General features: G+C 46.4%; 1 long non-coding RNA gene across 2 annotated transcripts in view; it reads left to right on the top strand.

Moving 5' to 3' along the window:
- Positions 1 to 22706, top strand: part of LOC112551353 — a 95078-nt gene continuing 72372 nt past the window's right edge. For both annotated transcript variants that reach the window (XR_003095639.1, XR_003095640.1), the window contains exon 1: positions 1 to 41. This is a non-coding gene — a long non-coding RNA (uncharacterized LOC112551353). The remainder of the gene's footprint in view (positions 42 to 22706) is intronic.

Raw genomic sequence — 22706 nt, 5'->3', positions numbered from 1 at the left:
ACCTGGGAGATCGCCCGCTCCGCGCCAAACTGCGTGCCCCGGTGAGTGCGGCGGGGGCCTGTCCTCGCGGGCTGCCGTCCGTCCGTCTGTGCGGGCCGGCCCCCGGCCTTCTCTTGGGCGCGGGTCCCTCCTGTCGGCTCTCCCGTGCCCCGCACCTGCCGCCCAGCCTCGCGGTCAGGCCTTCGCCCTGCCTGGGGCGTCCGCCCCGCCTCCTGCCCTTCCCGCCTGCAGCAGGTGCCTCCCCTCGGCTCCCCGCTGCCGTCGCGCAGCCCCACCTGGCGCCTTCCCCTTGCCGCGGGGGGCGGGGGGCTGTGGGCGATGGTTGGACACTGAGAAGCGGCTCGGTTCCACGCAGAAGGCGGTAGGAGCAGGGTGCAAGTGTCCGAGGCCGGGTCGGGGTGCGTGGGCGGCGCTGGGCAGGAGCCCACAGGCTCAAGAGCGTGGGGTGCTGCCCCCAGGCCTTTGCAGCCAGTAGTGGGGCCAGGTGGTTCTTGCCCCCAAGAGCCCTGGGTGAGCAGGGAAGTGGTAGCTCTGTGCAGGACCTGTTGGGGACTCCCAGATGGCTCCTCCAGGTGGAGCACCCTGCAGGTGTTCCTCCTGGAGATCCTCTCCCAACAGGACTTGCATTTGGAGAGCTTGGCAGCCTTGTGAAGGTGGTGGGTGGGGATTCTGGTCAAACAAGATGCACGGAGAGGCTTGGGAGAATCTAGCCAGTGGGCAGGGAATGTGTCTGTGGCAAGAATGACACAAGAGTGGATAAAGTGCAGCAGCGTACAGCTGCTGGGGGTCAGGAGCTTGAATGGTTACATGGTGGAACAGGGAATTGAGAGAAGGTGGCCTGGTTGCCATGAGAGTTACAGAGGTGATCTTACTGATGACATGCTCTGTATGAAGGGGGAGGGGGGAGATATGTTAGGAAGGCGAGAGGCTGCTGTTAAGGGGATTGCAGGGATCAGATGAGTTTTTGCTGCAGGACAGTGACAGCTGACTCCAAGAGGCATATCCTCATATGATTTTTGATCTCTCTTTAATTTTTCCTTAAATAGCCTTCATTATGAATTGCTAGACAAACAGTAATTTAGTGCAGGGATGTCCACGGGGCCCTTTGCATGCTGGATCCAACTCAGGGCCTGAGAAAGCAGTGGCAGCAGCTGTTTCCAACTTGGGGCACATACCTGGCTGCAGTGGTTGCAGCCCCTGTCTCGTGCCCTGTGTTGAAGCTGGAGCTGCTACTGCTACATACCCCATGCTGGAGCCAGATCTGCTGTTACCACATGTGCTATGTTGTAGCAGCAGCTCCAGCATGGGGCACGTGGCAGAGGTCAGTGGGTAGGGAGGTAGGGATGTGGTAGTGGTGACAGGTGATCAGGTCAGAGGGTGACCAGGGCTGTGTTTGACTCTGTTCACCTTCCTGCCACCAATTGCCATGTTCATCGCGGCAAGTAACTCCTTACAACATCCTGATAAACATCTATGGGCTGGATCCAGGCTGCAGGCCATATGTTTGACACCCATAGTGTAAACCCTGACAGAAATGGGGAGCCTTCTCCACTGGAGACCAGATTATGCTTGCAAAAGGCTTTTAGATGGGAACATTGGGTATCACAAAATTGGCTTTTTAGAAGCAAGAGTTCCTTTTCTCATTGGTGCCCCCCCCCCCCCTTTAAAGGAGTGTACTGCAGCTGCTCTGCTGTCTGCCTTGTTAACCGTACTCTTAAATGGTTTTCCCCAGTTCTGTCTGTTTATCCAAAATCTACATATCACTTTAGGACAGTGGTTTTCAGCTTGTGGTCCACGGACCCCTGAGGGAGACTATGATCAATCAAAAGTATGTGAATACCCACACTTACAGTTCAAAGGGATCCATACCCCCATTCAACATTTTTTAGGGGTCCGCAAAAGAAAAAATGTTGAAAACCACTGCTTTCGGATATGCATGCTTGTCTGTCTTTGTGGAAGGAAAGGAGCTCCTCAAGTTACTGCGGTAATTGATACCAACATCTTTTGAAGCTTTAAACTGTTGTTCTTCTGCTTAATATTCCTGGTTGTCCTAAGCAAGAAAGGGAATGAAAGTGAACTGCTGTTTAAACTGTGTCTTGAAGAATTTGGATATCCGGAGTATGAATTGCTGAAAAGAGCACAGTGAATTCATTAGTGCCTTAGTTTTGGCATTAGGAAGTGTTGTTTGCATTGCTGGTCCCTGATGGCCCAGGTCTCCTCTGTTAGTGCCAGGATAAATATGGCCATTCTGTGTCCATCATTTTCATTTTTCAAATGTGGATTTTACGTAACATCTCTTTGTATTAAGTGTCAAGTTAATTTACATCTAGAGACCTTTGAATGCTGATAAGTTACTGACAAGAAGTACTTCTAGGGTGCTAGTATTAAGATTAAGGTTTGTTTATTTGTTTGGTGGTGCTGGTTTTTATGTGCATGTTGGCTGTGTGTGAAGGGGAGTTGGGTGCCAACCTTGTTATTGAAGGGCTGGATGATGACTTATCCGTAACTGATATATTAATCTTTATGATAGGTGACAAAAAATGTCAATTCATGAGATTCCTCAAGTTGGAGGACATTGGAGATTTCAATTAATATGTATCTGGTTAACGAATCCAGTAAAATGTGGCTCAAAGAGGCTCTCTTTTTGTAGGATGTCTTTAAGTGCAGAAGCTAGTTGGAGAAATCATCCTGAACCCTGTTTTTGCTCTATTCCAAGACACGGGTTTTTTCCCTACTTGACCTGAGAGGAGGGGGTGGGAAAAGAAAAAGAGCCCCTTGTCTTGGAATAGAGTGAGGGGCAGTCAGGGGGGAGGTGGGAACGGGATAGGCAGCTGCTGTAGCTCCAACTTCAGCTCTGGCCTTGACCCTCCCTCCCTCCTGTTCTGCTCTCCTGCAACCAAAGAGCCCTGCCCTGCTTCATGCCCCAGGCTGCAGCGTGGCTGGAACCTGCCAGCATGAAGTAAGAGTAAGGCTGGGGGGGGCAGGCACAAGCTGGGGTAAGTGGAGGGGGCAGGGCCTAAGTTGTATGCCTCCCTCTACTACCTTTCCCCACTGCTCTTCCCACCTTACAGTGTCTCTCTTCCCCCTCCCCCTAGCCTGCTGGAAGTCCCTACTACTGCCTTCCCTGCTGCCATGATGGTGGGGACAGACTTAAGACAATCCTCCAATAATTATATTCCACAAGTGGAAAATTATAACAATTTTATAAACTTTCCATGTATAGAGTCTAATTATGGAGGGGAGAGGTCTTGGACTCTGTTAAATATGATACGTACATCATAGTCTTTTGTTGTGCTTGTTTTCATGTAGCGCATACACTGTTTACATGGCAAATTAAAATCCAGATCAGTGTTTTGTTTGTGGGGCCCCCCCTTTGGGGTCAGGAGAGTGACATTTTTTAGATAGGGGTTTCAGAGCATCTGCTTACTGCTAAAAAGGAAGTCAGTGTTAATAAAATAATATTATGGTCAATGAGAAAAGTGAATGAACATATCAAAATGCTTGGAAGTAGATCCCCAAACCGGCCTGAGAAACCTCTGTAGCAGTGATGTTAAAAGAAACTTTGGGTACAGGAGATGGAACAGATGTTTGCAATGTGATATGGCTACAAAAAGCCAATGCAGTTTGGGGTTGAATGCTCATTCTCTGAGGCTGAATCACCATGTGGAGTGGGGAGGTAATTTCTTTGGGACTGGCATGGTTTGGGATATTGTGTTAATTTCTGAGTGTTCTACCAGCTAGGTATTGACAAATCAGAGTTCAAAGAAGGAAAAAAAGTGATCAGGGACCAAGTAGATTTGAGTTATGCTGAAAGAGAATAAAAGTGCTAACTCCTGTATATATAGTCAGGCTAAGTGACAGTGAAGAGGTGTGCATATGTATGTCATTATGTGATGGTCAGGGAAGAGAAGAAATGCTTTGGAGTGGTAAAAGGGGAATAAATAGAAGTACTCTAATGAGATTAAATGTAGAAAGAGAAAATGCTAGGGAGGGAGGAACTTGTGCTGTAAGGTGCAGAGGAATATACATGGCCTGACTCTGCTTTGAAAAGCAGGTTTAACCATAGCTGTCAGTAGAATGGGAGTCCTGTGGCTGTTCACAAGGATGTTTTGCATTGGCACAGCATGGAGATTCCTGTTCTAATGCACTGGCTTGTTCACACACTAAAGGAAGATCAGAGATAATTAGTAGATAATTTACTCTGGCACTAGAGAGGAAGAAGTCCTTAACGTAAAGCTTAAGTGTTGGCAGGACAGGTGCCAGGTTCAAGTAGGATGCAGGTGATGCAAGTCTCTTCCTACTTTGCTTTATAAAGCTCCACTTGTGCAGAATCAGGAACTAAATGAAAAATGGTGTGTTAAATCACTGACTTGGTTTCCCGGAGTCAGTGCAGGATTGGTCTTTGCATACTTTCAAGTGCTTTGTCTAGTCTAAAAGTACCAAGTACAGGGCTTGCCATTCACCTGGCCAGACAGGTACTTTTAGACCCTAAAATTAATGGGAGGAAAACCCAAGACCTTTGACTTCAGGCAGGTATTTGTGTGTGCCACTTTACGTATTTGATTGTTACCTTTGTGCTTCCTTTCTTTGGTCACATCCTCTTGTTGTATCATGTTTTAAATTAGATTGTAAGCTCTTCAGGGCAGAGACTGTGTTGCTGTGTTCGCAGGGTGCCCAGCAGAAAGGGCCTTGGACACTATTGTAACAGAAGAATAATATCGTTTTGCTGTTTGAGGTTATCCTAGAATGGGCTTTTCTGTATTATAAACATGCAGCTTTAATATCCCAAGTGCTACACAGATCTAAAAACCTGCCAGGTAAGTATTTGCCATAATGAGCTTTTAATGCATCATTAAACTCAGAATTTCCAAGAAAGGGTTGGAGACATTAATGAAAGGCCTCTTGGCCGATTGCTGCCCAAGACGTCAAGCCTAAAATTGCTATAATCTGAAACAGCAAAAATATGACACCATGAAAAATAGAACTAAATGTTCCATGTCTCAAGGCTTCTAATATGATTACAAGATCTGTGCTGAATCATAGAAGAATAGTTATGGAAACAAGCTACTGTGCCCAGCAGGGTATCTTCCTGCAAAGTCCCAGAGCGATTGGCTAAGTTGGCAGCTAAAAAACTAAAATAGATTTAAAATTTATTTGTAAAAGACTTAATTTGAGATTGACCAATAGTGTGCTAATTTTTTTTCCAAAGCACAAGTACTGTCGCTCCTAACTTAAAGTGAATTTTTCTCATTTCATGGGTTGTTTGTGTGAGACTTGCCACTCAACCCTCTAAATGCACTTCTGCTGGACTGGGTATGGGCTAGGCTGGCTCTGTTTGGCTCAGGAAGCACTCCAGCCCGGGGAGCAGAGCTGCATTTCTCCATCAGTGGGCTTCTGTCAGCATTGATTCATATTCCTAATTATTTTGGTGGATGTCTGTGTGTGGCTATCTTCATATTTAAGAAGTGTCCCATTCCAGCTTTGTCCCAGTATGCTGGGAGAATTTTTACCATCTGGAAAGTGTTAATAAGAAGTGAGCCATTTGTTAATGGCGTTCAGAGAAGTTTCCTCAGCTTTCTAAAAGGTTAACTCAAAATTAACTTGTTCTAAGTGAGATTTAGTTGAAATTTCAGGAGGTTGCCAACTGATTGCATGTCATAGGTTTTGGCACAATGCGCAAGAGAACTTTTATACGAAAGAGGGTTGAGTCCCAGTTTAAAAATCAGTCCAGTTTTTATTTTAAATCAGTGGCCATGGTGCACCTCTGTACTACTTAATGGGCAAAAAGCAGTAACAAACTAGTACTGTGAAATGAAGCTCTTGGGAAACTCCAGAAGATGGTTTGATTATGGTAAGGGAAAAGTTGTTCTTACAATGGCCTCTTCTTTCTTGACAGATCTATTTTGTGTTAGTGTTAAGAATAATTAATCTTGCTATAGTGATAAATAATTGCTTCTCTAGTTACACATGAAAGAGAGGTCAATTCTGGTCTAGCAGAATTTCTGACTTCTCATTGTAGGTCCAAATTCTACACTTACATTTTTGTCACCATGTTGTCTTGAATGATGCTGTACAAGTTCAAATTAAGATGGAAAGTGTTCACACAACTAATGCATTGAGCTAGAAAGTCCCCTTCTGCTCAGACATTCCAATTTGTGCTGCTGGTATCTAGAAAGATATCTGACATTGGCAATGGAATGAGAGCCATTGGGAGTGGTCAATATGGAATTGCTTGGGTCATCTTCAGAGAAATGCTTTTCAATTCTATATTGCTAAAACTTTTGTGCTGTAAAAATAGGGGCTGGTCAAAACCTGGTTAGAAGAGAAACTATTGTAACTATAACTACAGTGTCTACCCTGTTTAGTTGCAGCTGTGATGCTGGTTATCTAGAGGCTAATGCTCTGAATGTCAAGCAGCCTGAAGTTGCCCTTTTCTTAAGACAGAGGACAGCAGCAGCCTGCCATTTTGTCCTAATTAGTCTTCACCTGGACAGTTGCTAGCAGCCCCTTTGCTGCTACTACTTGCATGTTACTCAATACTGTACATGTAGGAAAATATTGAGAAGTGGTCACAGACCCTAGTTATAATCAGTGAAAAGTTTTCTCTATGAGTAAGATGGTCAGAGTTGTACTTCTGGGAGTGTTGATTGATTCCAGATTCTCTTTATGGAACATATTGGTGCTATTGCAAATTAAGATAGCTCTAGACTGGGAAGAGGTTGCAGTTCCATGCAGAGGAACAGTCATTTCATTTGTCTTGTTCTGATAATGGCTTCTTTCTAGTTCTTGAACAAAACAAAACATTTAGTTGAAGATCCAAATATGCTTGAGAGAACTCTTGTCTAGATTGACTAATTTGTTTGGCCCCTTTGAGTTATTACCTTATCCTCCTTGGTTGTTGCTAGACCTCTATGGTGGTATACACTGGCAAATTGTGTACCCCTCACCATTTATGTGTATACCTCTGGCACTGTGGCATACTTGTGCTTTAGGTGGGCACACTAGTAGTATTTCATGGTCTGTTTCATAAGAGCTGTACGTGGAGACAGTTAGTTCCCTGCTTCATGATGCGATTCAACCTCTCTGTAATTCAGAATTAAATTGGCATTTTTATAGGCATACTGCACTCTAAACACTTCTTACATGATCTTCTCTTGCTAATTGCTTTCCATATTTTCCTGTTGGTTTTAAAATAGTGCATCTCTTCTTAAGTAACTCATTTGAACAGTTCATTTATTAATGTACTTACTTTCTTAATGCTACTTTCCCTTGTATTTAAAGACCTTTATATTTCCTTTTATCTTTGGCACCATTATCTTCTTCTTCCTCCCCTCCCTGGCGCGCGCGTTTATCTTTCCCTTCGAGCCTTCAGTGAGTGACTCCTCATATTTGCCTGTGCCTCTGCTTTTACATTTCCAAGACGGGTTTGCTTTTGTCTGTTTGACACTTCTTTGTGAAGCTGTATTGGCCAAATTTTGTTCCTTGCATTTTTTTTTTTTTGTTTTTTTTTCTGATGATCTGTGTTCTGCGGTACTTCAAGGAGTTTTCTTAGGAGTCTTTTTTTTTTTTTTTCCCCCCTTGGTAGTGAATTTTCATATTTTTTTTTTTTTTTTTTTCCTGGTTCCCTTTACTCAGTCTTTCTGATTTACCCCAGCTGTGTTCTCCTGAACTGGATACTTGCACAGTTCTTTGGCTTTGACCCTCCCCCCCTCATTCCCCTGCTGATTGCTGATTCCAGGCATTTCTGTTTGAACTCATATGCTTGTTTAGTTCTTTCTCTGTCTGTAAGTAGCAGATCCAGAGTGTCTACACAGAAGTCCCAGAATTCCGCAGTGTAACACTGGTATGAGTCCCTTTTTATAATTTAGGGCTGGGGTAGGCAACCCCTGGCATGTGCACCAGAGCATGACATGAAGACATTTTGCTTGGCATTTGCGCCTTGGAGTGGTAAGTGGGGGAGCTGTGAGGCACCCAATCCTTGTTATGGTAGTACAGCCCCAGCCTCTTCTCCACTGTCCACCTCAAGGCACATGTGCATGCATCCATTGCTGGCATCAAGCCAGGCCAGGGCTCTGTGGGCCCCAGTGCAGCTGCTTGCAGCGTTTCCCCCCCTCCACCTGCTGCAAGCAGTCTGTGCTCCCTGGTGGGTGGCAGGGGTCTGCCCAGAGCCTGAGCTGGCTGTAGCAGGCAGCCACGAGGCTGCAAGCAGCTGCACCAGATTCCACAGAGCCCCAGCCTGGCTTGTTGCTGGCAGTAGGTGCATGTGCCCCTTGGGGAGGATGCGAGTGAAGGGGCAGGGACTGTGCTGCCACAACAAGGATCAGGCCCCTCGTGACTCCCCCACCCTCTGCCCCTGGCACACCAACATCTAACAAGTTGATGTTGTGGGTGTTTTTGGCACTCTGCCCAAACACGTTGCTATCCCCCAATTTAGTACCTTTCTTGTTGAACTCCTTTTAATTTAGATCATAATCATGGAAGATTTCCTGTAGTTTGAGCAGTTGATGCAAGAAGCTTTAATTCCAGCTAATATCTGTGTTCATTTTTTTTCTGTTTTATTTCAGGTATTGCATAAAATTTCCCTATCAGATTTATTTTAAAATTGTAACATACTTCCTTTGTGATCACTTCCCTTCTCCCATTTTATAAAGCTGGGATCATCCACTTCCATGCAGACCTTTCTGTTTGAAAGTTGTCATCCTGCTAACCTGTGTTTGTGCCCTAAGGTAACAAAAATAAAGTCCATTGCTCATTATTCTTATTTTTCTTGCTTGTGTCCTGTGTACTTTGCATTCCTATGTTGCTATAAATGCCCAAGATAAGAGTTAATACTACTGAACTGCTTATTTTGGAATAACTTTATTTTGAGTTCCAGCCTGCTCTTGTATGTTGGAAGTACGTGCCAGATTATTTTACTGAGATCTCCTCCTCGCTTCCTGCTTATGAGAACTACTGCTTCCATAAGAGTCCCAAGAAGTATGACTATCTGATTGATTGCACAGATTCTGATTCTTATGCTTACTACGTATTACAGTGAAACTTGGAAAAATCTAGTTGCCTATTTACCACTGGCAAATTACCGATTCAGGCTGGACATAAGAAAGAACTTCACTATCTGAGCCCCCAAGGTTTGGAATAGACTGCCAGTGGGGGCAGTTCAAACACCCGCTTTGAACGCCTTCAAGACACATTTGGATGATTGTCTTGCTGGGATCCTATGATCACTGCTGACTGGCTGGTTTAAAAAACCCCCCAAAGAATCCCAAATCTTCTGTCCCTTCTATTTCTTGTGGGTGCAAAAATTATACTTCCAAACTGAGGCAAGTTGCACCAGGTAAAGCCACTTTCTACACCAGTGTCATGCTTTTACACGTCAGGTTTGCACGGCACAGCTATGTTGCTGAGAAAAAAACTGTGAATAGACAACCTGGCTGGGTCTGTGAGGAGCCAAATTTCATGTAGTTGCTGCTTGTGCAAAACAGAATGAAATAGATGGGACACTTGACAGCTCATTGGCATTATCCCTAACTCTACAGGCAGCTATGAATCTTAGAGCTTATGTGCATTAGAAAAATAGATCAAGTTTAGGGAAGGGTCAGCTAACTAACTTTGACATAAGTGCAACTTTTTTTTCCTACAGAGTGTGTGTGTGTGTGTGTGTGTGTGTGTGTGTGTGTGTGTGGACACAAGTAATTGAACAGATCAAAGTGCATCTCCAAACTCACTTTAACTAGTGGACAGTCAGTTAACAATACTACTTGGTAACCTCGTAGCTACATTCATGGAATTTTAAAATAATAAGCAATCTGATGTTTGTATAAATGTGATTTATCCTAGCTAAGGTGGCTTTTGGACTATCATAGAAAAGTAAGGCTGGAAAGGACCTCAAGAGATCATCTAATACAGTGATTTTTCAACCTTTTTTCATTTGCAGGCTCCTTTGGAAATTTCAAATGGAGGTGCAGACCCATTTGAACCTTAAGTGTGGGTGTTTATATACTTTTGACCATAGTCATCTTTTGTGGGCCCCTTAGACAGTCTGCAAATCCCAGGTTGAAAACCACTGATCTAATCCAACCAGGGATTGAACCTGTACCCTTGGGGTTATTAACACCACACTCTAACCAGCTGGACTAAATGGCCACTCAAGTCACAATTACATTTTTAACTGATGTTGCAAAACCAGCTTTTTTAGTGGAGACTGGTAGATCATCAGTGGTAGAGTTTTATAACCATCTGCGATGTTTTGTCATGTTCGTTCCTTAATGCACTTTATTTTACTATATAATAACTATGTAATATAGCAACAGGTGCCATATCCCAGTGCCTTAGCATGTTAGTTCTCCAAAGGCAGAGTATTGCTATTGTCTCAAATAAGAAAAAGTGGAATCCATTTGCCAAGTCACTTATTTTAAATTCCCTGCCAATAGCCATGGATTTGGAGGCAGTTGTGGAGGTGCTGACCGTATCTAGATCTGGGGGAGGGAGGCAAGGTTAAAGTTTTTAAAATTAAACAAGCGAAAATGTAGAACTGGAATGTGCATAAATGAATTGAGTGGATTTAACAGTACTGGTACAATTAAAACAGTACAAACCCCGTAGTGAGGGTACAGGTACAACAGTTTAACTAGGGTCATGTGGGGGTGAAATAACATACCTGTATGAAATGCTGCTGCTTTTTATTTTTAACTCATAATGTTGACCACTTTTTGGGGGCGTAATACTCCAGTAAGACTATTTCAGTAGAAAAGGGAGCCTTTCTTAGAAGTAGCTCTGGTGGTGCAGTTTACAAACCATTCCAACTTGACAGAGAAGTTGAACAAATCAAAGCTGGACTAGAAATGATGAGAAGGCTCCATTTTGAAAGCCAGTAAAGAGTGACAAGCCCTTATCTATACTTGAGACTAAACAGGGTAGCAGCATTGCTGCAGCTCCCAAACCTAGACCGAGAAAGCTGTGACTTAGCTGGGTTGATTTTTATAAGAGCAATAATAATAGTTGATATTGCTATCTTGTCTAAACTCAACTGGTACAAATCACTAGACATGTTGTCTGTGCCTTGGGTTTGCTCTTCAGCTTCACTGCTTGCTGACCATAGGTGGCTGGATCAATGTTAATCCAAGTTCCTTTATGAGACTGCTTGTAGGTAAACTTATTTGCAAAGCCCAAGCACATTAGCAAAGAGTTGACCAATTAAAGACACAAGTCTGACATTTACGGTGCGCCGATAAAGATTTTTTTGGCTGATACCAACGGCTGATTATTAAGCAGCTGATACTGTTCTGATAGCCAATACGTGGCCCAGCAGCTTGGAGAGCAGCGTCTGGCCAGTAAGTCTGTAGGGCGGAAGAGGCGTGGGGGGGGAGGGGAAGGTTGCAAATTGAGGCTCCCACGGTGAGGGAGGCAGTGGGGTTGGGGCAGAGGTAGGTGCTGCCCAGCCAGGGTGAGGTGGGGTATGGGATGGAGCCACGGGTGGGTCATTTGGAGGGGCACAGAGGGGAGGGGGGCATTTCCTTGCTGCTGCTTGTACCCCTGGGGAGGCCATATGCCCTCTGGATTTGTACACGGGGCAAGGGCAGGCTGCCTGCTGCAGGCTTGGGGTCAGGGGCTACACCAGTCTCTTCCCAGCAGGGACTGCGACTGGGCTGGGATTGTGCTTGGGGTGGGCAGCGGCGGTGTTGGGAGGAGGGGCTGCAGAGTGGGCTACAGCCACCCCAAAATTCACTGTGGCCCTCCCATAGCCACCTGCCCAGCACCAGCTCCTAGTGCAGCCCTGGCCCAGCTGGGAAGAGGCCAGTGCTGCCCCTGGCCACGAGCCTGCAGTGGGCAGCTCACCTTTGCCCCACACACAAATCCAGGGGGCACATGCCCCCTATGCCTCCCCTGGGGGTGCGTGCAATGCTGGAGACCTGTCCCCCTTCCCCCTGTGCCACATGGATGAGCCACCCGTGGCTCCATCCCATGCCCCGCGCTGGGCCAGGCGCTTTCCGCCTGGCCCAGCCCCACTCTGTCCCTCACCATGCGAGTCTTGATTTGCGCCCCCTTAGTACATTAAGTCTTAGTAAGCTTGGTCTTTATTTAAGTATTACTGCTGTTGCTGTTACTTTAGAGCTATTAGATAGCGCGAAGGTCACTTGGACTAGATGTCTTGGTCGTCTAGTGGCTCTGACCTTATTTACTTGATAAGGGGTTCTTTCCTCCCCTTTCTAATTTGCGGAATCTAAAATGCATATCTGGGCATCTGTGTCTAATAGCATATCGATTGACTTTTCATTTGTATTTATTGAATTTGTATGGGTATCTGAATTAAGGGGCCAATATTAACTTTAGATACTGGTCTCCGGCCTGCTACTGCCCCTATGATGGCCTCTTTCCTTGGGCTGGCTGGACTTCTTAGGCCACACGATCAGGGGAGGAAAAGACTGGCGGCCCCACATGTGCTTGGGAAAATGTTGACAGTTCTGCCCTTGGGGCAGAGAATCTCTCTGGTGACACTGTTGGTGGCGCAGAAGGCTCCACTTTTGGGCTTGCCTTTGCTACAGTGTTTAGCCCACAGTCCTCGCAGGACATTGGTGGGCAGTCTATCGATTTGCACTTCATTGAAACTGGCAGCTAACAAGTCTTTTCACATTCTTGCTTGCGGAGTCTTGGGCTGGCTTTCTCTGGCTTTTTTTTAACAATTTGGTGGGGTCAGGGGGTTTGTCTTTCATTGAGGCCACCGCCATGGCCTTGGCGGTTTTTGTTGGCTTGAAGTCCTGGCTTCTGCAAAATGGGTAGAAGCTGCACTAATCACTGGATTGCGTTTCTTACCGGGTGATCTACTGCCTTTGGCTCCAAGGCCAACAAGGCTGAGGTGCACTTTGTTGGTGCTCATTGGCAAAACTTCTTTTATAACAGTAATGTCACAACTTTTGCATTTGGTGTGTGAGTTTAAACTGCTGCACGAATGATTTCAGTTAGCGCTAATTGATACAAGCAGTGGACAGCTTCCTTTAAATTGGCCCACGCCCAAGGGGCAGGGTTAAGCTTTTTTTCTATATTACCATAACTGGCAGTGGTTGCTTGTAGTGCAGCAGAAAACAAAATAACATTTTTATCACTTCTTGAAAACTGATTTAACTGGAGTTTGGGGTGCAGGATGAGTTGGGCTGCCTTGGCACAGCTCACTGATATTGTGGAGGCCCCTTCACTATACATTTGAACTAGCCAGTCTATTACTGGCTCTCCTGGCTTGGACTTATGCTGCTCTTGTATATCTCAAATCTCCGCATGGGTAAAGGAGCGCAGTGCTGTTCAGGGATTTCTCCCTTGTGGCTTTGAGTGAGTTACTACTACTGGGAATGCTTGTCTGAGCTCTTCCCTCTGGGCAGGGACATGTGGGGGTGGTTCGGCACCAGGCTTGTCATCAATCTTTTCTCCTTCATTTGTCCCCTCCCCGTGATCTTAAAGCTTAGCTTCCATTTTTTTTTCTATACAGGCACTGTCGCACCTTCTCGAAGAAGGGCTCCACAGCCTGCACCAACTGTGCCCTCTTCTGGAGGGAAGCAGCCACATGCGCAATCATAATCTTTTTTTCCCTCTGTTCTAATGTCTCTAAGCGACCTGGGCAGCTCGCACAGCCTCACATGCCGCACTGTTGGAATCCTTCACATCCTCCAACTTCTTACTCAGCCGGGTGACCTGTTCCTGGAGCTGGGCATTCTTTTTGGCCCCTAACTGCAGGCATGTGGCCAGCAGCCACAACAGGCACCCTTTCTTGGGATAACCCTGGGCAGCAGCAGCAACCTTAGCCTAGTGATCGGGTATGGTTCCTGAGTCACTCCAGGCAGGCCTCAACCTATCGTTATCCCACCTGGGATTCTCTGTCCCTGCTACTTCTTTAAGTAAAGCCACTAATGGGTCCTACCCAACTCCCTCTATTCTGACTTTTCTTTCTGGACCAGAGTCTCTTAATGCTGTTTGTGATGCCGATTTATGTCCTAGCCGCCAGCGGGAAGGTTCAGGATTGAGAGAGTGGTGTGTGGTGTGTCTCTCTTCTCCTCCCCCCCCCCCCCCCCCCCGACTTACCAGCTGGATGCGTACATGCACGTGGCATTTATCAACATTTATCAGTGACATTATTGGCTACACCGGCCAATTGTCAATAATGTCAATTTTCCTTTTATCAGTGCTGATCCAATATAGACCGATATATTGGTGCGCCTCTACTGACATTGCCTCCTCAGTGAATTATTCTTAGCAGCTATGTAATTTCATCGCAACACAGCAGAGATTGTCAGATTTACATTTTTTAGTTTTTAGTCTATCTTGCTTTTGGTCCCTAAATAGTTTGGGGATGCTGTTACATGGGAATCATTAATTTAGTCTGTTGATGTTTTTCTGTTTTAATTTTTATTTTTTTGACGGTAAAAAGTTACCTAAGTTACCTGTGTGTGACTTACATACAGGAATGGGAGTTTATCTGATTCAGTTCCTGGTTGTCCCACATAGCCTCTCCTTCTGTTGACTGTTGGTGTTTGCCTCAGTTTTTCATGCTGATGTATTTGTATTTGGAACTATTCAAGGCAACGTGGAAGTGACCCTCTGGCTGTGAAGGTTTTTTGTCCTGGGTCCGTGGATAATACTTATGCAGGTGCTTCTTTACAAATGCTCTTACGTAGGCAGAGAAGTTAAAACGGAGGAGTTAACTTGCCCAGGATATGCTGATAGAACTGAGAGTAGGATCTAGGTTGCATAGGTTGTAGGGCAGTACTTTATGCACTGGGCCATCCTGTTTCTCCTTTGTTATAAGTGTAGGATTTATAATTATTCTGTTTTCTACTCTCTTTACTTGTTGAATTTTGTAAAGCAGGTCTTTTCTAACACAGTCACTGTAATTGTTCAACAGATATTTTTGCTTTTTGTTTTCCTGGTACTGAACCTGCTACTAATATTTGGATTTTAAAATGTGCTAAAAGAAGTTGGTTACTGACCTATTCTACCGTGGGTGATTCCCATGTTTCTGGGCTTTGCTGTTGACCCTGCCCCTGTTTTCTACTACATGTCGGGGTGTTTTTAAGTGTCCCTAGAGGTATTGGGTGTTGGCTACAGGCAAGGCTAGGGACTTTGACTGGGGTGTGCCAGTGCTCCTGTTGGGACCAAAGCTGGAGGTTCCTGGCTAGAGGGTTTTGACCCGCCACTTGGGGTCAGACAAATCACCATATTTGGGATCAGGAAGGAATTGTACCCCTTGGTCAGATTGGTATGGACTGTGGTATTGCCTTCCTCTGTAGCGGTGGGGCATGACCCTCTATCCAGGATCTCTTGAACATATATTGACAACGTTTCATAGAAACAGGACATTGCCTGCCATGGTTCCCCTGCTTTACCTGCAGCAGGTGAGGGTGTTATATTTGCATTGGCACGGTTGATGGTAGGCTTATGTAGAGTTTAGATTGGGGGCAGGCAATGGTTTTGGCCGGTTTGCTGAAAAATCTGCCAAGCCTACCTTGTAAGGTGCCGGAGTGCTAGCATGCCAGAAAAACAAAAATGGGGTGGGGGGTATGTAGCAGGATGCACTACATATTAACATAGTTAATCATAAATGATGCTTTATTACAGTAAATACCAGGTTTTCTAAAAATTCTAAACCTGGTGACAATAGATAAAATTTCATATACTGCCTTTGTTGTTGTATGTTTCTTTTTGTTAAGCGTGTTGTGATGAGAGAGAGAGAGAGAGAGATGAGAGAAAAAAGAGCAGAGAAGAGAAAAGCACTAACCACTTGGTAGGAGTGGGGTGGGCTCAGTTGTGTAGAGTGGGTGGCAGTGGCCCAGGTGGTGCTGGAGAAGTGACGGGGGGGGGGAAGGTGAATTTTGGGGTGGCTATAGCACCCCCTCTCCCCCCACCAGCACCACCTTTGTACATTGGGCTCCAGAGCTCCAGCTGGGCTTCGTGCCACTAGTTGCAGCATGTGCCCCTCTGGGCGGGCAGCGGGGGAGAGGCAGGGGCAGCACAACCCCGACCCCTCCACTGCCATCCCCCTGTAGGCATGCATGTGTGTGCTGCCTCAGGCCCCTCTCCTGCCCTGCACCCCACTGTGCACATGCAGTTGGCACCAGCGTGGACCTGGTACCATGCCCTTCAGAGCGGATGGTGGGGGAGGAGCCTGGGGTTGCATTGCCTCAGGCCCCTCCCCTGCCATTTTCCCAGAGGGGTGCGTGCAGCAACTGCTGGCACAAAGCCTGGCTGAGGCTCTGGAGCCCAGGACGCAGGGGTGGCACTAGGGGGAGGCTTGGGGAAACTGTAGCCACCCCAAAATTTGCTTTAGCTCTCCTGTAGCCATCTCTCCAGCACTGCTTGGGACACTACTGCCCACAGGCCAGCTACCTCCTCCCCACCAGGTAGAGGCTGGTGCCACCCCTGGGCTGGCCCAGGCTCTGGGTAGCTGCTGCCAGCCATGGAGCTCAGGCTGCTTGCAGCAGGGGTTGCAGCCTCCCAGCCACCTGCTGGGAGCAGCCCTGGCTCCATGGCTGGCAGCAGCTGCCCAGAGCTCGGGCAGGCGGTGGCGTGTTGAGTAAACTGGCCTCATGCCAGCTGGAAGTTGCTGATCTGTGGTTTAGATTATGGTTTGTACAGGATGGTTTGGATAGGGATGATCTTGCCTCAGGCAGGGGGTTGGACTAGATGACCTCTGGAGTTCTCTTCTAGCCTGACTTCCCTATGATTATGATTCCAGTGATGTTTGAGAGGAGTTAGGATTTCTAGGTACCTAAGATGATTTGTGTGTCCTACAGGAATGGAAGGTTTTCCTGCAAATGACAGAGGACTCGGAACAGACCATCATGGAACCTGACTGGAAACCTCCTGCCATTCTGAAGTGGTCCATTCTCAAAAGAATGATCTCACTGGGAAGTAAAACAGAGAAAAACATTCCTTTCAAGGAGCCTTTGTCTAAATGGACTGTAAGCTCTGAGCAGAGATGGGGTGTCACTCTGCTCAGCATACAGGCTTCTGCCTTGGACAAAGTATGGATGCGAGGAGACCAGTGGATGTGATCTTGGACACAATCTCTCAGTGCCACTGGAAGCAATGAAAATAGAAAGGGGAGAAACATGTACCTTAGTGAAGACTATGACTGCACTCTAAACCCAACCCCAGTATCCTGGGGCTGAGCCAGGGGGAGTGTATGGGTGCAGTCACACCCTCCTTCTGCTGTGCAGTGTGCATATGCAGTGAGCTCCATCCCCACTACTTAGTCTGCCTATGCCAATACCACACAAGACACAAGTGCTGTAAAAAAATCCTACAGAAAGGGTTAGAGGTCTGTGGAAGGACTGGAGGTAGAGGAGATCTCCAGCCTCAAGCCAGAAAGTTGAAAGAGAATATTGGAGACCTGTGCTTCTGTTATTATAAAGAGCCCATGGCACAAGAGAAAGGAGAAGAGAATAGTCCCCCTGCATTCTCTGGAAACTCCACATCACACACAACCATCCAAGAACAGCTAGCAACTGATCTGCTACTTTAACCACCTCTATTTTTGATCAGTCACTTTGTGAACCCTAAAAGCAAAGGGGTGTAGCCATACTAGTTAGAACCAGAGAATGCAAAGTAGAGGCTGTGTCCTGAATCTGAACCCAAACTCCAGTGCAGGCTATTTTCCCAACTCCTCCATGCTGAAGGGGCTTCTGGAATATGATAGGCTAAATTCGATTGGGTCTGAGTCTTTCTACTTTTTTCCCCTTCCCAGAGGCTGCTGTGACTTTGGAACCTTTCTTTTCAGAGGAAATGGATCTTGACCATCAAGTTATGCCATTGACCATCAGTGTACATATCTGTCAAGTTGCTTTCTCACCCACTCCTACCTGTTTTATCAATTTGTGTCTTGTTTCATAGTTGTTGGGGTTGGAAGGGACCTCAATAGATCATCAAGTGTGACCCGCTGCCCTGGGCAGGAAAGAGCGCTGGGATCAGATGTCCCCAGCCAGGTGCTTGTCTAGCCTCCTAAAGACCCGTAAGGTAGGGGAGAGCAGTACCTCCCTTGGAAGCCCATTCCAGATTCTGGCAACCCTTACCGTAAAGTAATTCTTCTTGATTTCCAACTAAATCTTCTATCTGTCAGTTTGTGGCCATTGTTTCTGGTTATTCCAAGAGGTGACCTGGTGAACAGACCGGCGCGCGCGCGCGATGAATTTGTAAATGGCCACAAGATCCCCTCTCAGCCTTCTCTTGTGGAGGCTGAAGAGATCCAGGTCCTTCAGTCTCTCCTTGTAGGGTCTTACTTGCAGGCCCCTAACCATAAGAGTGGCCCTCCTTTGGACCCTCTTGGGGTTATCCACATCCCTCTTGAAGTGCGGCGTCCAGAACTGGATGCAGTGCTCTTAACTGCGGCTGGAACAATGCCGCATACAGGGGAAGTATCACCTCCCCGGACCTCTTGTATTCTGCTGGACTGTAACACCTTGGCAGAAGGGAGTTCAGGCTTTTACTCTAAGCATACATTGCCTCAAAAACCAAGGGTCGTATCCTGATGGAGACCTTCAAGAAGAGTAAAAGCTGATGCAGACCCGGCCATGCAGTTCAAAGTGCTTCAGTGGACCATGCAAAACCAGCTAGTGTTTGTCATAGGCAGTTACTTGCCATCAAGCTCTGATGCTTTGGAGAACAAATAAAAGACAGGTTTTCTGGGGTAAGGACTGTGCAACTTAGCTTAGGCATCAGTCACAAAAGTAAGCACACTAAAGGGTGTAAGAATGAGGAGGATGAAAGCCTCCTTTTAGACAGCTTTGAGGATTTGCTTGTGTCTGGCCTCCATTGTAGATATAGGAGTAAGAAGTATCTCTTTTCTAATCTCCTCTGGGACACTGGGTGCCTATTCATCCAACTAGGTATCTGCACTATGCAACATCTGCCCAGCTTGCAGCTATTTTATGGATGCCAGGTCAAAGCTAAATATCACTTGGGCAAGCTATGTATTGGTATACAAAGATCATTTCTGAGCTGGGAGACTGATTCTGCTGTATTTTAAGTGGTATGTGAACTGTTCTTTAGGTCCAGCAGTCCAAGTATTTCAGTATTGTCTTTGGTTGAGGGCATCTGTCCAGACTGTCATGAGGTTGGCAGCTAAGGATAAAATTTCCCAAAATGTCTTTGAGTTGAGAACTCAAAACCCAGTGACTTTCAACAGCAATTCAGAAAAAACGCCTGTGATAAACTTGTCCATGGGGACCTCCACAGCTGTTCGTCCCAAGGAATAAACTAAGGCTTACCCTGGGATAACTCCTTATTCCCACAAGCCCTAGCTCCACTTCCCTTATACTGGACCTCATAGATGCAGCAAGGGGATCTCTGTCAGTTCCAGGTAGCCTCTCTTTTGGGTTGAGATAAATTTTAAGTATCCGTCTCCATAGAAAGGGCAACCTGAAGTAGCATTTGCCAAGAGATCACTTTCCACAGGCAACCAATAAGGAGGCAAAACAACAAAAGGATATATTACGTAGGAGAAGGTAGACAAGGTTCTTTGGGTAATGTTTTTTGGTTATGTAGGAGAAAAGACATATGAGCAAAACTGACCATAAAGTTGGAAAGAGAAAGAAAAAGACAAGAGTTTCTTATGTTCTCATCTGGTTACCTTCTTGTTCTTCTGAGAGACCTGCCAATGTTTTTAGACATCAGTCTTCTTGCTGATTTTTACCAGCCCTGGCTGCTGGTGACCTAGAATCAGCTTTAGAGGTTCTATCTTACCCAGAGTCTAAAAAGCCACCAGCCCCGCCCCCCCCCCCCCCCCCCCCCCTCCCAGTATTATTATAATTGTTCATGAGTCACCAGAATCCTTCAGAAATATTTCGTCTCCCTGGGTTACCTGGCACCTGGCAGTCCTCTGACCTGATGGTCCATTCCTCACACATGCCTTTGCTATGGAGGAGTTGATTTCCCCATTACAGTCAGATGAATACCTTGGGTGCCCAATTTAAGATCTCCTGCCTGTGTCTGGGGGTGGTATTTTTCCTTAAAGATGCATCCCTGCATTCTTTAGGAACTAAATTCCATGCTCAAAATTATAAAGATAACCATAAAACAGCATAACATATTTTTTACAGTGATAGCAGTAACATAAATGGACACAGCATAACACAGATTTTTCAACAAGACTACACACATGTGATCCATTAGTGTAATACATGGAAGAAAATCATAGACTCATAGAAAATTAGGGCCAGAAGGGACCTCAGGATGTTATCTAATCCAGCCCCCTGCTCAGAGCAGGACCAGCCCTAACTAGATCATCAGAGCCAAGGCTTTGTCTAGCTGGGTCTTAAAATCTTTCAAGGGTGGAGAGTCCACAACCTCTCTGGGTAACCTGTTCCAGTGCATTACAGCCCTCTTAGTGAGAAAATCCTTCCTAATATCTAACCTAAACTTCCTTTGCTGCAACTTGAGACCATTGCTCCTTGTTTTGTCATCTGCCACCAGTGAGAACAGCCTAGACTCATCCTCTTTCAATCCCCGCTTCAAGTTGTTGAAGGCTGCTATTAAATGCCCCCTCAGCCTTCTCTTCTCTAGACTAAATAAGCCCAGTTCTTTCAGCTTCTGCTTATAAGTCATGTGCCCTAGACCGCTCACCATTTTTGCTGCCTTCCACTGGACTCCTACTTGTCCACATCCTTTCTGTAGTGGGGGGCCCAAAACTGAATATAGCACTCCAGCTGTGGCCTTACTGGAGCTGAGTAGTAGGAAATAATCACTTCTCTTGACCTACTGGCAACACGCCTACCAATGCAGCCCAATATGCTGTTAGCTTTATTAGCAACAAGAGCATGCTGCTGGCTCATATTCAGCTTATTGTTGACTGTAACCCCCAGGTCCTTTTCTACAGAGCTGCTGCCTAGCCAGTCAGTCCCCAGCCTGTACCAGCACATGGTATTGTTCTGTTCTAAGTGCAGGACTTTGCACTTGTCCTTGTTGAACCTCATGAGATTTTTCTTTTGGCCCAATCCTCCAATTTGTCTAGGACTAGGTCGCGGAATCCTAGCCCTACCCTCCACCGTATCTACTACCCCCCCCCCCCCCGCAGACTTGCAGCGGGTGCACACTATGACCTCTTCCAGGTCATTGGTGAAGATACTGAACAAAACACCCGAGGACCAACCCCTGGGGCAGTCCACTGGATACCAGCTGCCAACTAGACATTGAGCCATTGATTACTAACCTCTGAGCACGATGCTCCAGCCAGTTTTCTATCCAGCTTACAGTCCAGTCACCTAGCCCATACTTCCTTAGCTTGCCTGAGAATGTTGTCGGAGACTGTATCCAAAACCTCACTAAAATCAAGGTATACCATATCCACTGGTCTCCCTGCATCCACAGGCATGACTTGCCCTTAGTGGATCCATGCTGACTGTTCCTAATCACCTTCTTCTCCTCCAAGTGCTTAGAAATAGATTCCTTGAGGATCTGCTTGCTCCATGATTTTTCCAGGGACTGAGGTGAGGCTGACTAGTCTGTAGTTTCCTGGGTCCTCCTTTTTTTTTTTTGTTTTTTTTTGTTTTTGTTTCTTATGGGCAGTATGCTTGCCCTCTTCCAATCACCTGGGACCTCTTCCAATTGCCATGAGTTTTCAAAGGTGATGGCAAGCGGCTCTGCAGTCACATCAGCCAACTGCTTCAGCATCCTCAGATGCCTAGCATCTTACCACATGGACTTGTACACGCCCAGCCTTTCTAAACAGTCCCTACCCTGTTCTTTTGCTGCACACCACCTTCCCAAAATGCTGGCAGATGCAGTAGTCTGGGTATTGACCTCTTTTGTGAAGACTGAGGTGACAAAGTCATTGAGTATTTCAGCCTTATCTGCATTCTGTCATTAGGTTGCCTCCCCCATTAAGTAAAGAACCCACACTTTCCCTGACCCTTCCTCTTGTTATTGATTTACTTGTAGAAATCCTTCTTGTTCTTCTTCATGTCCCTTGCTAGCTGCAACTCCAATTGTGCTTTGGCCTTCCTGACGTTGGGACCTGCATGAAGCCAGCCTGGCCCAATAGCGTGCTAGTGCCAGGAGCTATGGGGAGTCCCACACCATTAGGCTGGGCCAGCTTGTGGGGTTCCTGGCACTCTAGCCGAGAGCCACACATGGAGGCACATAGCCAGAGTCCCGTGAGCCCCACACTGTAGCTGGGAACTGCATGGTGCCTTCCCTCACACCCTGCATCTACACACAGACACACATACAGCCCCACCCACATACCCCACACACACTCGCACACCGACATGCATACACTCACAGCAACCATGGTAGTGGTCTTTCAGAAAGACCACTACCATATCAGAATGTTTTTAACACTATGAATTCCTATTTGGAATTTATGGATTTATCTTGTGAATCATGTTTGCACAACTAACAGTGGCAGCACCCTGTGGCACCCTTAAAAAATCTCAAGGCATCCTAGGGTGCTGTGGCACTCTGGTTGAGAATCAGCGGACGTGTCTACACAAGACACGTAATGTGCAGAAGACTAATTCCAGGAGGACTAATGACCAGGAGTTTGCCCGGGAACTGGCTGAGGCAGCATGCTCCAGGACCATGGTTGTCATGGGTGACTTCAATTACCCGGACATCTCGTGGGAGGATCGCTCAGCAAAATCTGAGCAGTCGCAAAGCTTCCTCTCGTGCGTGGATGACCTCTACCTGACTCAAGAAGTCTATGGGCCAACGAGAGGCAAAGCGCTGCT

The sequence above is a fragment of the Alligator sinensis genome, unplaced genomic scaffold (genome assembly GCF_000455745.1).
Source record: "Alligator sinensis unplaced genomic scaffold, ASM45574v1 scaffold1238_1, whole genome shotgun sequence".
NCBI lineage: Eukaryota > Metazoa > Chordata > Crocodylia > Alligatoridae > Alligator > Alligator sinensis.
Note: the sequence above shows the minus strand (reverse complement) of the source record. Positions and strands in the feature narration are given on the sequence as shown.